We start from the raw sequence: 13,165 nt of genomic DNA, 5'->3' as shown, positions 1-13,165 counted from the left end.
AAACTCAGTTCCGAACCCCCTTGACTGCTGTAATGTCTATGCAAATGCCTGATACTTGCGAATGTCCGCATCACTCACACTCCTACGAGCATACTTCATGGACTCCTCAAAATGAGCAGTGTTTATCTCTACCACCTCATCATCAGCATCTTCTTCCATTGCTTCAGGATTATCTTTTCTCCTCCTCTCCCTTTCTATATCCTGCATTTCGAAATGAAGATCATCGAAGTTAGCATACAACCTGGATCAACTCATGTTAACAGAAACATACAATCAGGTAAAATTTCAACGGTCAGACGATACGGATAAGTTGGGCCTTGCTAGCAACTAGCTAATCTCAAGGATCATTGCTAATTGTCTATAATAATGTGTAAAGAAGACACGATCCTTAACAAAAGTCTTTAAAGACTGGACCCTATCAAACCTTTTTTGTTTTTGCTTAAAAGTTTGGCTAACAAATGCTTTATATTAAGCAAAACTCACATATCACAAGAAATTCAGATAAAGACAGATGCACATACGTTCATATGAGAACAGGAATAACTAGAATAGTTGGATACGTATATGCTTGTCAGACGGAAAGATTTAAGAATGTATTTCAATATGGTCACATTGCTCGCAATTGTCCTCAAAAAGTCTGCAATTACTGTAAGGAACCGGGGCATATTATCAAGGAGTGTCCTACACGACCTCAAAACCGGAAAGCTCATGCTTTTCAAGCTAATGTTCAGGGCCCTCCTTCCACACTCTCGCAGGCTAGCACCAGTCAACCTACTCTTACCGCAGAACTGGTTCAACAAATGATTGTTTCTGCCTTTTCTGCCTTGGGATTACAAGGTAAGAGCACTACTGTTTCTTCTCCCTGGTTTGTTGATTCCGGAGCATCCAATCATATGACAGGTAGTTGTAATTCTTTGCACAACATTCGGCGATATACCGGGACGCAACACATTCAGATTGCTAATGGCAGTACCCTCCCGATCACTGCAGTTGGTGATATTGGGTCTTCTTTTAATACTGTTTTTGTCTCTCCGGGTTTATCAACTAATCTGATTTCAGTTGGTCAATTAGTTGACAATAACTGTGATGTGTTTTTCTCCCGTGCCGGTTGTCTTGTGCAGGATCAAGGGTCGGGGAAGGTGATCGCGAAGGGGCCTAAAGTCGGAAGATTGTTTCCTTTACAGTTTACTATTCCTACTGCTATGTCTTTGGCTTGTATTAGTGTTGGACGTAGGCATGAAATTTGGCATAAAAGATTGGGCCATCCCAATGTTCTAATTTTGTCTCATTTGTTGAAAATTGGTTTATTGGGTAATAAAGATCAGTCTCAGTTTTCTAGTTTGTCTTTTGATTGTGATACTTGTAAGCTTGGGAAAAGCAAGACTCTTCCATTTCCAGTTCATGGGAGTCGAGCTGATAAATGTTTTCAGATTATTCATAGTGATATTTGGAGAAAGGCACCCGTCACCTCACATGCTAATTATAAATATTTTGTGACGTTTATTGATGATTTCAGTCGTTACACTTGGATATATTTTCTTCGTTCTAAGAGTGAGGCCAGTACTGTTCTTAAGACTTTTGTAGCTTTCATTGAGACACAATTCTCATCCAGTATTAAGATTCTGAGGTCCGACAATGGCGGGGAATATTTGTCTCATGACTCTCAGACTTTCTTGCAAGAAAAGGGTATTCTCTCTCAACGCTCTTGTCTAGATACCCCTCAGCAGAATGGGGTAGCTGAAAGAAAGAATCGTCGCTTGTTAGATATTGTCCGAGTTTTTCTCTTGGAATCTTCAGTTCCGCCCAGATTTTGGGTTGAAGCCCTCTCCACAGCTATTCACTTGATTAATCAACTTCCTGTTCAACATTTGGATTTTGACTTGCCTCATTTCCACTTGTACGGTACACATCCTGGCTATGACATGTTACATACTTTTGGGTGTATTTGCTTTGTCCATTTGCCCCATCATGAACGTCATAAGCTTGCTGCTCAATCTGTTCGGTGTGCCTTCATGGGTTACAGTACTGCTCACAAGGGTTTTGTATGCTATGATGGTGTTGCACATCGGTTTCGTATCTCTCGCAATGTGGTTTTTTAAGACTTCGATACTTTACTAAAAGATGACATGTTGTGCATTCTTGGACTTGGCCCCGCTCATTAGTTTTGATGATGGCTCTCGGTCTATCGAGCGTTTTAAACCAGGTTTGGTTTATCAGAGACGATGGCCTCCAGCCCCTACGCCCCTTCCCGACCCATTACTTGGATCGGAACAGCCTCCAGCCCCTCGGCCCCTTCACGACCTTGATCCCGTTCTAGATTCTGATGCTCTTAGACGATCCTCTCGTATTACTCGTCCTCCTGATTGGTATGGCTTCTCTGCAGCCTTATCTCATATTACAGTTCCTAATTCTTATTCTGAAGCAGTTACCCAACCATGTTCGGTGAAGGCTATGCAAGAGGAACTTCAAGCTCTTCAGGAGAATCACACCTGGGATATTGTTTCGTGTCCTACTATAATCAAATCCATTGGCTGTAAATGGGTCTATTCTATTAAGTTTCGCTCTGATGGATCACTTGATCGATATAAGGCCCGGTTGATGGCTCTTGGCAATCGTCAAAAATATGGTGTGAATTATGAGGAGACCTTTGCCCTGGTTGCCAAAACAACGACAGTTCGCACAATTCTTGCCATAGCTGCCTCTAAGGGATGGCCTTTACGGCAGATGGATGTCAAGAATGTTTTTTTGCATGGCGACCTTAAGGAAGAGATTTATATGGCACCCCTTGCGGGTCTCTTTTCTTTGCCCTCTTCTAATGTCTGTAAGCTAAAGCGTTCGCTTTATGGATTGAAACAGGCTCTTCGTGCCTGGTTTGACAAGTTTCATTCCACTCTTCTAGGTTTCTCGTTTACTCAGAGTCGGTATGATTCGTCTCTCTTCATCTCTGCAACCAAGGCAGGTACTGGGATTCTTCTAGTCTATGTGGATGATATTGTTATTCCGAACCGACTCACGGATTGATATCTCATCTTCAAGACCGTCTTAAGGAGTCTTTTCATATGAAGGATTTGGGTCTGATACAATATTTCTTAGGTCTTGAGGTGCTTTCAAGTCCAAAGGGACTTACTTGCATCAGCATAAGTATATGGAGGAGTTGATTCTCTTGGCTGGTCTTCAGGATGGTAGATCGGTTGATACTCCTTTGGAGGTGAATGTGAAGTATCGCAAAGAGGAGGGTGATCTTCTTTCTGATCCTTCTTTGTATCGCCAATTGGTGGGTAGTTTGAATTATCTCACTATTACACGACCTGATATCTCTTTTGATGTTCAGCAAGTTTGCCAGTTTATGCACGCTCCATAGCACCTACACTTGGCTGCGGTTCATCGCATTATTCGTTACTTATTGGGTACTCCTGATAGGGGTCTCTTCTTTCCTGCCAATTCTCCCCTTGATTTGGTGGGATATAGTGATGCTGATTGGGATGGGTGTGCAGATACTCGTCGCTCGATTACTGGTTGGTGTATGTTTCTTGGGCCGACTCTCATTTCCTGGCGCAGTAAGAAGCAGGGTCGTGTGTCTAAATCTTCCACTGAATCTGAGTATCGTGCTATGTCTTCTGCCTATTCTGAAATTGTTTGGCTTCGCGGCCTTCTAGCGGAGCTTGGTTGTCCACAGTTAGAGCCTACTTCACTTCATGCTGACAACACTAGTGCCATTCAAATTACTGCAAACCCTGTGTTCCATGAGCGCACTAAGCACATAGAAGTGGATTGCCATTCTATACGTGATGCTTATGATGATCACATTATCACACTTCTGCATATCACAACGGATCTTCAGACCGTTGATGTGTTTACCAAGGTGATGACTCGACAACGACACTAGTTTCTTATTAGCAAATTGATGCTTTTTGATCGACCAGCATCAATTTGAGGGAGGATGTCAATGAGGTTGCCAAATATTGTGGCTGGAGATTTGCGGAGATTCAATGATTGCCATATTTGTATTACCATATATGTCACTGAGATTGAGATTGGCATATATTATGGCCTTGACAACAATTGCCATATCTATGTATATAATTGTACTTTAGGAATGTGTTTATATTTTCCATATTTAGAATGATATGCAAGCTGCATATACGGTACATATTGTAAGTAATCTTAACTATATAATGCAAGGAATTCCTCACATGAACTATTCAGCAATTTAGTCTTGTAAATTAACATTCTCTGATTGCATACTTGCATGCACATTGGCAGACCTCTGTAATATCAGCCCCACTAAAACCTTGAGTAAAGCTGGCAAGGGCATTCAAGTCCACGCCTTCTGAAACAGGTGATTTCCTGAGGCAGGACTTAAAAATCTGATAACGAGAGTCTTCATCAGGTAGGGGAATATAGATTAGCTGATCAAGACGGCCTGGCCTCAGCAATGCAGGGTCAATTACATCTGGCCTATTGGCAGCACCTATAATGAAAACTATCTTCTTTGCAGACATTCCATCCATCTCTGTCAGAAGTTGGTTTAGAACCCTATTAGCAGCACCACCAACATCTCCCACACTGCTTCCTCTCTACAGGCAACAAACAGACAAACAAAGAACCGATCAAAAGGTAGACACACAAGGTACATGACTTAATAACCTATATGATAAGAAACTTTACAAATCAATAAATTTTGCTAGTATCTCTTTACAAAATATTTTGAGCATTAAACCATCTGGACCATCTAATTTTCAGAATTTTTATCAACTGTTGCAATTTGAAGTTTTAGATTAGTCGGAATTTTGCATATAGATATGTCTATGCTTTATAGAAGAGGAAGTCAGAATAACCTGAGTAGCAATGGAATCTAGTTCGTAGAAGAAAAGAACACAAGGTGCGGATCCCCGAGCCTCGTCAAAAATTTCTCAAGCATTAGCCTCACTCTCTCCAAACCACATTGTGAGCAGCTCAGGATACCCTTGACAGTGATGAAGTTTGCTTGCACATTCATTTGCAATCGCTTTGGCCAGTAGAGTTTTAGCACATCCAGGGGGACCATAGAAAAGAACTCCTTTTGAAGGAGACATACCAAACTTTTCAAACTTCTCAGGATGCTCCACCGGATATTTCACAGTCTACATGGATGGAGGACATGCAAGCATCAAAACAAGCAAAAAGAGAGTGAGAAGAGAAAAATAGAACAAGAAAAACAGAATAAGTAAACATAACAAAACCAACTATGTTCAAAGTTACCTCTTGAAGTTCCCTTTTTACATTGACAAGTCCCCCAATATCCTCCTAGCTGACATTAGGTACTTCAACAACCTGTTCATCAAATTTCAAGGTATGAGACAACCACTAATTGATATACTAACAAATAAATGAGCTTAACTGTCCGAAACTGGACTCACTGTTTCACACAAAAAGCAGAGGGATTGCTTGCTCCAAGGGCAGTCATAAAGTGCTAATTCGTAACAGCCATGGAACTAAGTACCTCAGCATCAATGGAATCATCCTCCAAAACAATCACATCCATCTTTTCTCTTATGCATTGCAGGGAAGCTTCAGTACACAAAGCAGCCAGATCAGCACCAACATATCCATGAGTACTTTTTGCAATCCTTTCTAATTCAACCTGTACCAAATTAATAAAACATGCAAAGAGAAAAAGGGAACTTCAAGAGGTAACTTTGAACATGTAGACTTCAGTACATCACCTCCACCTCTTTCTCTACTTTTACAAGAGAAAAAAACATGCAAGATTTCATGGGATGGGAACAGCAAGTAAATATCCTTGAGATATGTCCACGTTCTATTGAAGGAGAGACGTCAGAGAGCCAATCTGTTGCCGATGATTTTTTCCCTCAAGTCTACTAGGTGTCTATATATATATATATAAAATCTCGCGCACATTCTCTCTCCTCACCATATCGCTCTATTTTGCACTCCGACCAATATGATTGGCTCCTACAAAATCAGATATAATAATAATTAGTAACACCTCCCCAAGTTTGTTTAAATCTCCCTAATCTATTCTTATATTATTATGACCTCTCCACATTCTAATTTATACACCTCCCTAAATTTGTTACTTTCTCCTTAATTTAAGTCAAAATTATAAACAACTCCCTAAAATCTGGAAAAAAAAAATCCGAAATATCAAACAAATCAAACAGAAAACCAATCGAAATATTTCTTCAACCCTAAACTCTTCTCACCTTAAACCACAGCAACCTTTCTTCATATAAGAAAAAGAGAAGAGAGAAAAAACAAGATAACCAATGCAATTTAGAGAGAGGGAGAGAGAGCTTCTCCTTCAATCTCTTCGGATAACCATGGCTTCTCGGCCAGATTTGTACCCTTTAATGCCGATCCCTCTTGCAATGAGTCTTACTCACTCGATGACATCAAGTATAAGAGTCTTTCTGGTGGGCTTCTGGATGTGCAACACGATATAGAAGCTTTGAAGAAGTTTGATGCCCAGTATTGGAAGGCATTGTATAACTCGCGTGGGAAGACTACTTGGCCTTATGGATCAAGTGTTTGGAAATACAAAGAATGGGTCTTGCCTGAAATTGATGCCGATGACATTGTTAGTTTGTATGAAGGCAATACTAATGCATTTTGGGCTGCTAGGTTTGGTAAAGAGAATTTAGGTATGAATGAAGTGTTGGTCAAGAATTGTGGGATTAGTCATACTGGCAATTTTAAGGACATACTTGGGCATGACTGTTTTGGTTAGTCAAGTAAACCGAATGCGTAAATTAAATCCAAACAAGATTGTCGTTGTTGCTTGCGCTTCGACTGGGGACACATCTGCGTTGCTTGTTGCTTATTGTGCTTCGGCGAGGATTCCTGCTATTGTGTTTCTTCCTGCTGATAAAATTTCACTGGCCCAATTGGTTCAGCCAATTTCGAATGGCACATTGGTTTTGAGTCTAGACACAGATTTCGATGGGTGCATGCAGTTGGTTCATGAGATAACTACTAAGGTTCCCATATATCTTGCAAATTCTTTGAATAGTTTGAGGCTTGAAGGGCAGAAAACCGCTGCTATTGAGATATTGGAGCAATTTGATTGGGAAGTTCCTGATTAGGTTATTGTTCCTGGAGGAAATCTCGGAAATAAATATGCTTTTTACAATCCTTGCTGGCGCTTTCTCCGGTGAACAAGTACGCTCTTTATTCGATCCATTTAATGTGTTTATAAATCCATTGGATATTACTTACATAAAGATAATCAAAAAGTGTATGTTCAGGATAGCGTTAAGGAATCCTTAATTTTGCGCCTTTGGTAGGTCGCATGCTCTCACTAGATCCTCAATGATACTAAGACAAATTATGTCTCATTCATATCAGATATTGATATCCGTCCCTATCTTGCTTTAGAGAAAATGTTAAGACCTAAGAATCATACTCCCTTTTAAGAGTTGCATCATGACCCCAAAATCCATATTAAAGCATGAACAATGGGTCTATGTTAGTGACTTAGTTCCAGAAAATGAGATAGTTCATGGGATTATTGTAAACATTTCACACAACATGCAAATTTCCAGAGATTGACATTGAAAATATTGAAAATATGACATACTTATCCATATTTTTTAAAAATAAATCAGTGATATAATTTGGACTCTGGTAAATAATGGTGTGAACTAGAAGTGATTAATTAATTAAATAATTTGTTTATTTATTCACTTATAAAAAAAAATGGTGTGAACTAGAAGTGATTAATTAATTAAATAATTTGTTTATTTTGTTGGTTGGTTGGTTTGTGCAGGCAGTGGATTATGGTGTTCATAAGCTATGGGAGCACAACAATATCGGGGTATGAATTATACTACTCTAATTTAGTCTGTATGTTTATCAAATCATATAGCTCGCACTTTTAAGATTATGATGATTTTTTGCACTTAGTTGGAAGCAATAGAAAAGTAAATACTAATAGTAATAGATCTCTTGAATGGAGAAACTAATATTAACCCCTACAAAATCTTTTTCATAGTTAATTTGTTTAACAGAGTATCCCTTGCGACCTGGCTCCCTGGCCCTCCTTCAAAACCCCAAATCTCCATCCTTAAACATGGTATTACTATGAGTTATTATTATATTGCTCAAGGATCGTAAAGTTTTCTACTCTGGCCTATACAGGTGAAGAAAAGTTAAGTAGACAACTAATTAGATATTGTTATTACTTAAGTACCTTTTGTTTTATGATACATAAATTGATCTTCATAATATGATTCTATTATCTTATGTTATTTCATTCACGCTTAAGATTTATGTCTATTGGCCCCTTTATAATTGAATGTCAGGTTCGTTGGGATGACTGGACAAGTCAAACTCATTATGTCCTGCACTATTGTTCTTCTAACTCATTATGTCAAGCTTATGATAGATTTTCTTTTTTCCATCTTATGAGAACTCATTACAGGCTTAATAAGTAATGTTTTTAATTCCTTCTGTGTATATGTGCAAATGAATTTTTAAACAATTTCTATAAACCTCCAAAATTGGTTTTTGGTCTCCAAATAATATTATATTACTATGTAACAAAGTGGTTTTTTTGTGTACAGAATTCTGGGATGGCGGTTTTCTAACTTTAATTTTTCTCGGTCCAAATTATTTATATGCCACTCATTGTCTTCTTAATTAGTCTATTAAGTTGGACTTTCTTATTTTATTTTTACTAATTGAGATACACACCTAATTTTTAGCCAATATCATTTATCAGGAAGTGAGAAGCGTGCTCAACAGACTAAACTCTAGAAAACAACTTGAATCAGTTGGTCTCTATGATTCTACAATCGATCTATTTTCAAATTATGGCTCTGACATGCAGGTAAACTGTGACTCTAAAATACTTCCATTTGTAGCTTAAAGTATCTTCTGTGCCACATATGATAAAGTAGATGGTAAGACACACCATTTGTAGCTTAAAGTATCTTCTGTGCCACATATGATAAAGTAGATGGTAAGACACATGGTCCAGTTATAGCCTAACCACATTAACGGTATAAAAAAGTATCGTGTTAGGGCTAAGATCTTTATGAAACTCGGATAAAAAGAGGTGTCTCACTGGTAAGAAAGTTGTAATTTTTCTATCTAGCTGCTCCAGCTGGTATTTTTCTAGAATCATCAGAGAAACGATAAAATAGGCTAATATTGGGTCCATACTACAGTATAAAAAAGTATCATGTTATAAGCGCAGATCAAGCGTGTAATCAATCTCCATTAGGTATAATTCAACGACTTTTTTATATTACCTTAGTAAAAAGTAAAGAATAGCATGCCCGAAAGAAGTGCATAAAGTTGTAAGCTATGGGGTCTAGCAGTGGGCACTTCATGTGGTTTGTAGCTATTCCATTGTTGTTAAGGTCCTCTACCATATTTTTAAGGGTATAATAACTGTTAGGTAAGGTTTCTTCTATTTTCCTCCACTTCTCAAAGAACTTTGTACACTGCCATTTTTAAGTAGGCACATATAACTTTTGCAGTGGGTTGACAGTGGGTATGGATTAACTCTAGAGCCATCGATTGCTACATGCTTAATCACGGGATCTGGCAAACATGTAAAGCTTGATGCATTTTGAGTGGAGCTTAATTTTAAATTGGAATTTGATGGGAATGAAAATATGAAATGGATCCCATTTAGATAGGTATACATAAGTACATAACTCCATATCTTCTCCCAAATGTCTTTGGCCAAATATCAAGTATGCCCATGAACAACTATTGCTCATAAAATTAGGTCCCACTCTATTAACCTACAAAGATGCAAGCTGGATTTCTCCTTTGTATGGTGTCATGCTAAGAAGGATTTTCTTCACCATCTACTAATAAAATAACTTGACCATATCAAAACTTTTGGCTTCAAATAATAAAGAGGGCCATTAAATCCTACTATTACTAATTATATGTTCTTGGAAACGATAGTCACTTATTAAAATTCTAAACACCTCCCTAGATTTGTTAGTTTCTCTTTTTATTATTTAATTACTATGCCCTCCTCAAATTAATAAACAAAAGTGAAAACCTTTTGCTGTTCTCTCGCCCTCCCTAACGATCACTCCATCTTATTCAACAATAACTCTACGCCCTTTTCTTTCTCAAAATCATATTAGCATCAACAATAAAAGTAGAAAACAAAATCAATAATTTGTATGGTGAAGACATTGAACTAAGTTATTAGTTGATATTGCATACTGACAATTCAACCCTACATACATTGCTTTCCCAATAAAAAGTGGTAAGTGGATAATAATGTTTGAACTCGACGGGGATGATAATAACCATTTAGGTTTATAATTTGGGCAACATAATTAAGATATCTTTTTGTTTTTTCTTGAAAAACCTACAAGAGCTCACCGCATTTAGAGTTTAAAACATAACGATATTGTCGGCTTTGTTGTTGCAAAGTCAATGCTCTTCAAGACATTGAAGGAACTTATCAGTCAAATGCTTCTGATTGAAGGGATACTTTGCTTATGTTGGTCCCATTGAGTTGCCTGTAGTTTACATGTACTATAACATGTGTAGTACCAATAATACATAGTATTAGTGTAAAAGTTTGGAGTAGTGAAGTAATTTCCGTCATAGTAATGTACGAGTTGAATTAGTAGTGAGGAGATTTCTATCTCTATAAAAAAAAAAAAGAAAAAAGTCAGCTACGTTTCGCGATAGGGGTTTTGGTATTTTTTAGAGAGAAGAGACTTGACTACTTGAGAGAGAATGAGCTTGCCAAAGATTAAATTTGTCATATGGTATTTTACTACTGAAGATGTATTTTACAGAGTGAATAAGATTTTGGCTCTATGTTCGAGCTCACTGGGTACAATTACCTCATAAAGTTTCTCTGGAACGGCACTGATGTACTGCTTTCTCTCTTTAACTACTTTCATTGTATGCTTTTGTACCTCATAAGATTTTGTATGCTTTTGTTTGGATCCTGTGAATTGAGTAATGCGTATGCAGATGTTGCATGCACTGAAAAATTAAGCTTTTGGTTTAGGACTGCCAAAGCAAGGCATGGTTGTGATGCTTCAAAAGTATTGGCGTTGGATAACAATGCTATTTTTTGTCTTCTGATATCTATTGATTAGAATGTTTTTCCTTTTTCTTGCTCCTTCAAGTAATTTAATCATCAATATTTAAGTCATCTTATTGGAATTCTATCATTTTTCTTGCTCCTTACGATAATTTTAATCACATTAATATTGTTGTCTCAAACTTGGTCCTATCAACTCTCTTTCTCTCGGGCTTTTGCCAACAGTAGCAGCTCCTTATGATATTGCTCTATTCGACTTTTATTAAATGAAATGAAGAAAGAATGATAGATCTTTCTCAAGTTTTGAATTGATTTGAGAATATTTTGCACTTGGATATACCGTTGTCCGCTCCGTAGCTAATCAAGTATTTTATTATATTTTCTCAAGTTTTGAATTGATTTATTTTCTTCTTCTCCCCTTACTTATCGGATTCAACTCCAGTAAAGAACCCCACCAAATTACCTCTAAAGATATTTTTTTTATTCAATTATGAGAAGTCAAAAAGCTAACACCAACATATATACGGATTCATTATTGTAAGTTATTGCATCCTCTTACAAACTTGATGAGTTCTTCCTTGCTCTTACAATATTTTTTTTTTCTTTGCTCATTGGTTTTGGGATCTCTGTTTTGATGCCAACTAGCTTTAAATAAATAATTGGGGTTTATCCCATCCAGTGGATAGTTGATTTCTCTAATTAGTGGATACGGTTAGATGATGGCTAAGAATTATGATGATGGCAATTAGGTTACATTATGTTCAACAAAATTATTGAATAACAACATGTTAGCAAGTTGTTACAATGCACGGTTTTATTTTTTCCCAAACTTATTAAGTTATTTTGCTCATTCAATTAGTTTTTTCATGAAAAATGACCATACCCAAGTAGTTTCTCTATACCCATTAAATTGGTTGAGTAGTTCATTTTTTTTTTTTATCATTTTTAAGCTTATGGGTTCTTTTTTTTTTACCCAAATGCCTACCTGTGAGACCTTCTCATTGTAAGTTGTAATTACATACCAAGAAGACTTTGTACAAGTGAGGATAACATATATAATACAATATTGAGGGCCTCCTGGCTTTTGGTAAGTATTGGGTGCCTTAACAGTTGCGTTGTTGTTTTTGCCACCATCACTATGATAAACTTGAAGATTGTTTGAAAAGCTTAGAAATGGTGGCTCAAATTGTGGGGATAAAACAACAATTGAAATATATAGTTAAGCTTAGGAAAAAGGGTTGGGTGCAGAACTTGCATTGCCACGTGCTTCTTTGAATAAACAAGACAAGTGTATAACACGCTTATTTTTTCATTTGGAGTTAATACAAATATGGCGAGGTATATGTATGTAAAGTTATACCAGTTTTGGTGTTTTCCCATGGGTTAATGTGTAAGTTGCGACTTAGTTGCTCTAGCGGACGGTAAATAGGTACTCTTTAAGGGTTCATATAGATACTTATTTGGAGAATAAATTGGGTAAGCAATATATAGTATTCTTTAGACATGATAATCCGATTATTTTAGGTAATAGAGAAAAAATGAGTTCAGAGAAGATAGAACCGATTGCCGAATCCGATTATTGACAATCAAAGACTTCTTGCCTTTGGTGATCCAAGAAGGATAAAAACAGTGAAGTACATTGGAGCAGTAAAAAGGTATACTGTAATTTGGGTTGGTGTTGATGGGGACAGTGGCAAATATATGTACCCTGAAACTAATATTTGCTTAAACTAATATTAAGCAAAATTTTCTTATTTCGAGCTTGAAAGCAGTTAGAAGTATCTAAGGCATATCACACGTGCAACAATGGTCTTACAAAGGATATGGGGAACTTAATATTTAATTTGTATACAAGACTTGATGAGCACTGGACAAAAGGTCAAATAATGGTTAACAAACTCTAGCCAGATATATTTCCTTTTTTCCCTTAGTATATTCATGCATGGTTATCATATCTCAAGCTGCATTTATACATATTCAATTATAAAGGATGTACGTGGCAGTGAGGATTTGTTTTTGTGTTACACTGTTTGTTCAGGACCAACACAATTGTTGAAGAAATAATCGGTATGTATATATTTCTTTGATTTTTCTTTTTCAAATTTTTTTCTTTTGTTTTGTACATATTGA

At 37.0% G+C, this 13,165-nt stretch overlaps 2 pseudogenes; one reads left to right on the top strand and one right to left on the bottom strand.

The window, feature by feature from the left end:
* Positions 1-4,223: 4,223 nt before the first annotated feature.
* LOC147487520 (cell division cycle protein 48 homolog) overlaps positions 4,224-13,165 on the bottom strand; it is a 44,907-nt pseudogene continuing 35,965 nt past the window's right edge.
* Positions 5,743-7,157, top strand: LOC147487521 (threonine synthase, chloroplastic-like; annotated as a pseudogene).

The sequence above is a fragment of the Coptis chinensis genome, chromosome 7 (genome assembly GCF_015680905.1).
Source record: "Coptis chinensis isolate HL-2020 chromosome 7, ASM1568090v1, whole genome shotgun sequence".
NCBI lineage: Eukaryota > Viridiplantae > Streptophyta > Magnoliopsida > Ranunculales > Ranunculaceae > Coptis > Coptis chinensis.
The sequence above is the reverse complement of the archived record's forward strand: the minus strand, read 5'-3'. Positions and strand labels throughout refer to the sequence as shown.